Genomic DNA, 5,767 nt, shown 5'->3' on the forward strand with positions numbered 1-5,767 from the left:
AAGACTGTCCCCCGCCATCTTACCTCCTTCCCTTCCCCACAGCACCTGTATATATGTATATATGTTTGTACATATTTATTACTCTATTTATTTATTTTATTTGTACCTATCTATTCTATTTCTTTTATTTTGTTAGTATGTTTGGTTTGGTTCTCTGTCTCCCCCTTTTAGACTGTGAGCCCACTGTTGCGTAGGGACTGTCTCTAGATGTTGCCAATTTGTACTTCCCAAGCGCTTAGTCCAGTGCTCTGCACATAGTAAGCGCTCAATAAATACGATTGATGATGATAGGAGGGGGAGACAGAGAACAAAACCAAACATACTAACAAGGTAAAATAAAATAAAATAAATAGAATAGATATGTACAAGTAAGATAGAGTAATAAATATGTACAAACATATATACATATATCATCATTATCATCATCATAAAGCAAAATAAAATAAATAGAATAGATATGTACAAGTAAGATAAATAGAGTAATAAATATGTACAAACATATATACATATATCATCATCATCATCATCATCAATCGTATTTATTGAGCGCTTACTATGTGCAGAGCACTGTACTAAGCGCTTGGGAAGTACAAATTGGCAACATATAGAGACAGTCCTTACCCAACAGTGGGCTCACAGTCTAAAAGGGGGAGACAGAGAAAAAAACCAAACATACTAACAAAATAAAATAAATAGAATAGATATGTACTAATAAAATAAATAAATAAATAAATAGAGTAAAAAAATATATACAAACATATATACATATATACAGGTGCTGTGGGGAAGGGAAGGAGGTAAGATGGGGGGAATGGAGAGGGGGACGAGGGGGAGCACAGCACTACACTACACTAGTGCTAGAAAAGGTCCAGGGAAAATGTGGAAACGTGCAGATCAGCAGAAAGATGGATAGAGACCATAACCATAATGGAAGAACCGTTGGAAAGGTTACGGGTTATGGCAGAGGACAGGCCGTTCTGGAGAAAGTATATCCACGGAGTCGCTATGAATCGAAAACGACTCGACGACACAATGAAAAAATAAATAACCGAGGCCCAGAGAAGGGAAGTGACTTCCCCAAAGTCTCCCAGCAGGCAAATGGTGGCGTTGGGATTCGAACCGCGGCTTAGTGGAAAGAGCCCGGGGGAGTCAGCGGTCGTGGGTTCTAATCCCCACACTGCCACTTGTCAGCTGTGTGACTTTGGGCAAGTCGCTACACTTCTCTGGGCCTCAGTTCCCTCATCTGGAGAATGGGGATCGAGACTGGGAGCCCCACATAGGACAACCGGATGACCTTGTATCTACCTCAGCGCTTAGAACAGTGCTCGGCACAGAGTAAGCGCTTAACACATGCCATCATTAGTTAACTGAGAAGCAGCGTGGCTTAATGGATAGAGCACGGGCTTGGGAGTCAGAGGGCATGGGTTCTAATCCCTGCTCCGCCAATTGTCTGCTGTGTGACCTTGGACAAGCCACTTAACTACTCTGTGCCTCGGTTACCTCATCTGTAAAATGGGGATTAATACTCTGAGCTCCACATGGGACAACCTGCTTACCTTGTAATAATAATGATGGTAGTATTTGTTAAACGTTTACTAAGTGCCAAGCGCTGTTGTAAGCGCAGGGGGGAGATACAAGGTAATCAGGTTGTCCCACGCGGGGCTCCCAGTCTTGATCCCCATTTTCCAGAGGAGGTCACTGAGGCCCAGAGAGCAGCCCCCTCCTTCCTCTCCCCCTCCTCGCCCTCACCTTACCTCCTTCCCCTCCCCACAGCACCTGTATATATATGTATATATGTTTGTATGTATTTATTCATTTTACTTGTACATATTTATTCTATTTATTTTATTTTGTTAATATGTTTTGTTTTATTCTCTGTCTCCCCCTTCTAGACTGTGAGCCCGCTGTTGGATAGGGACCGTCTCTATATGTTGCCAACTTGTACTTCCCAAGCACTTAGTACAGTGCTCAGCACACAGTAAGCGCTCAATAAATACGATTGAATGAATGAACTAAGCAGCGTGGCTCAGTGGGAAAGAGCACGGGCTTTGGAGTCAGAGGTCATGGGTTCAAATCCTGGCTCCGCCACTTGTCAGCTGTGTGACTTTGGGCAAGTCACTTCACTTCTCTGGGCCTCGGTTCCCTCATCTGGAAAATGGGGATGAAGACTGTGAGCCCCACGTGGGACAACCTCATCACTTTGTATCCCCCCAGCGCTTAGAACAGTGCTTTGCACATAGTAAGCGCTTAATAAATGCCATCATCATCATCATCATCATGAACCCAAAGTCACACAGCTGACAAGTGGCATTGCGGGGATTAGCGTTACAGAAAAGCAGGGTGCAAAATAGGTTAAGTGGGGTAAATCGGCTGCTGGGTTCGAGAACCCAAGGTGGTGATGCAGGTAAGAAAAATGATTCGGAGGCATGAGTTCAGATAGAACAGGAAAGGAAGACTGTGAGTCTTTTAGACTGTAAGCCCACTGTTGGGTAGGGACTGTCTCTATATGTTGCCCACTTGTACTTCCCAAGCGTTTAGTACAGTGCTCTGCACACAGTAAGCGCTCAATAAATACGATTGATTGATTGATTGATTGGAAGGAAGGTTGACTACCTGCCCGTTCACCTCCTGAGAGAGGTAAGAGGGCAAGCAGCCCGGATCCCAGCCGCTTCTTCCCCTTTTATTTGGTTCCCGATCCAAGCTACACAAAGGATTCCCGCATAAGTGCCACACATGAAACCTTGGCATTCCTAGTTCCAGAGTTAAATTACAACCTTTGTTTGTCATGGTTTGGTTAATATCAAAATCCCTGTTATCAGGATGTTATCAGGAGATAATGGTCAGCACAGGATGGGGACATTCATTCATTCATTCATTCAATCAATCAATCGTATTTATTGAGCACTTACTGTGTGCAGAGCACTACTAAGCGCTTGAGAAGTTCAATCGTATTTATTGAGCACTTACTGTATGCAGAGCACTGTACTAAGCGCTTGGGAAGTACAAGCTGGCAACTTATAGAGACGGTCCCTACCCAACAGCGGGCTCACAGTCTAGAAGGGGGAGACAGACAACAAAACAAAACATATTAACAAAATAAAATAAATAGAATAAATATGTACAAATAAAATAAAGTAATAAATACGTACAAACATCATCATCATCATCAATCGTATTTATTGAGCGCTTACTGTGTGCAGAGCACTGTACTAAGAGCTTGGGAAGTCCAAGTTGGCAACATATAGAGACAGTCCCTACCCAACAGTGGGCTCACAGTCTAAAAGCGGGAGGAAGAGAACAAAACCAAACATACTAACAAAATAAAATAAATAGAATAGATATGTACAAGTTAAATAAATAAATAAATAAATAAATAGAGTAATAAATATGTACAAACATATATACATATATACAGGTGCTGTGGGGAAGGGAAGGAGGTAAGGTGGGGGGATGGAGAGGAGGACGAGGGGGAGAGGAAGGAAGGGGCTCAGTCTGGGAAGGGCAGTCATGCCAAATTCGCTGGCGGACAACAATTAGAACCCATGACCTCTGACTTCCAAGCCCTGGGCTCCTTCCACTAAGCCACACTGTTTACCCCGGTGCTTAGAATAGTGCTTGGTGCATGGTAAGCGCTTAACAAATACCATAGCTATTATTATTATTATTATCATTAATTAACCCAGATCCGGGCTCTTTAAAGGCGGCCCGCTGGTCTGAGCGGGGTGGGGAGGGAGGAGGGAGGAAGGAGGAGGAGGAGGGGGCATGATCAGCGAGGAGAGGGGCATATTCAGGGACATATTCAGGGTCATAGAGGAGAAGGGGAGTGGTCAGGGAAGAGCAGCTTGGCTCAGTGGAAAGAGTCCTGGCTTTGGAGTCAGAGGTCATGGGTTCAAATCCCGGCCCCGCCACTTGTCAGCTGGGTGACTTTGGGCAAGACACTTCGCTTCTCTGGGCCTCAGCTCCCTCATCTGGAAAATGGGGATGAAGACTGTGAGCCCCACGTGGGACAGCCTGAACATCTTGTATCCCCCCAGAGCTTAGAAAGGTGCTTGGCACATACTAAGCGCTTAACAAATACCATCATCATTATTATTATTATAAGAGGAGATGGGGCGTGGTTATGGAGAAGCAATGAGAAGCAGCGTGGCTCGGTGGAAAGGGCACGGGCTTTGGAGTCAGAGGTCTTGGGTTCAAATCCCACCTCCGTCACATGTCTGCTGTGTGACCTTGGGCAGCTCACTTAACTTCTCCGGCCCTCAGTTCCCTCATCTGTAAAATGGGGATGAAGACCGTGAGCCTCTCATGGGACAACCTGATTACCCTGTATCTACCCCAGCGCTTAGAACAGTGCTGTGCACATAGTAAGCGCTTAACAAATACCAACATTACTATTATTATTATGGAGGGGAAAGGGTGTGATCAGGAAGGAGGTGTGAAGGGGCGTGGTTATGGAGGAGACGTGGCCAGGGAGGAGAAGGGACCGTCTCTATATGTTGCCAACTTGTACTTCCCAAGAGCTTAGTACAGTGCTCTGCACACAGTAAGCGCTCAAGAAATATGATCGATTGATTGATTGAGGGGGAAGGGGCGTGGTCAGGGAAGAGGAGAGGAGTGCCAAGCTGTTGCCAACTTGTATCAATCAATCAACTAATCGGATGTATTGAGTGCTTACTGTGTGCAGAGCACTGTACTAAGCGCTTGGGAAGTCCAAGTTGGCAACATCTAGAGATGGTCCCTACCCAACAGTGGGCTCACAGTCTAGAAGGGGGAGACAGAGAACAAAACCAAACATATTAACAAAATAAAATAAATAGAATAGATATGTACAAGTAAAATAAATAAATAGAGTAATAAATATGTACAAATATATATATATATATATATATATACAGGTGCTGTGGGGAAGGGAAGGAGGTAAGGCCGGGGGGATGGAGAGGGGAAGGAGGGGGAAAGGAAGGAGGGGGCTCAGTGTGGGAAGGCCTCCTGGAGGAGGTGAGCTCTCAGTAGGGCCTTGGAGGGAGGAAGAGAGCTAGCTTGTACTTCGCAAGCGCTTAGTACAGTGCTCTGCACATAGTAAGCGCTCAATAAATGCGACTGAATGAATGAGTGTGGTCGCGGGCGATGGGCGTGGCTTTGGAGGGAGAGGGGCGTGGTCAGGGCGGGACAGGGCGTGGCCATGTGTGGGGTGGGCGTGGTCAGGGAGGGAGCCCCCCGGAGGGGCGGGGCGAGCGGTGAGGGGCGGGGGCTTCGCCGCCGCGTTTGCGACAGTGCGCGGCGGCGTCGCTTGACGGCCGTGCGGGGCAACGCGTGGTCAGGGAGGGGAAAAGGGGCGTGGTCATGGGGGAGAGGGGCGGGGCCAGGGAGGGAGCCCGGGGCGGCGAGGGGCGGGGCTTCGCGGCCGCGTTTGCGACAGTGTGCGGCGGCGTCGCTTGGCGGTCTTGCGAGGCAACGCGTGGTCAGGGAGGGGCATGGTCAGGGAGGGGGAAGAGGCGTGGTCACGGAGGAGAGGGGCGTGGTCAGGGAGGGAGCCCGGGGCGGCGAGGGGCGGGTGTGACAGTGCGCGGCGGCGGCGTCGCTTGGCGGCCGTGCGGGGCAACGCGTGGTCAGGGAGGGGACACGGGGCGGCGAGGGGCGGGGCTTCGCGGCCGCGTTTGCGACAGTGCGCGGCGGCGGCGGTTGTCGGCCGTGCGGGACAACGCGGCGGAGCGGCCGGTCCGGGGAGGTCACCGAGGAGACAGGCGGGGCCGTGGGTCGGGGGGCGGCCGCC

Source organism: Tachyglossus aculeatus, chromosome 11 (assembly GCF_015852505.1).
Source record: "Tachyglossus aculeatus isolate mTacAcu1 chromosome 11, mTacAcu1.pri, whole genome shotgun sequence".
NCBI lineage: Eukaryota > Metazoa > Chordata > Mammalia > Monotremata > Tachyglossidae > Tachyglossus > Tachyglossus aculeatus.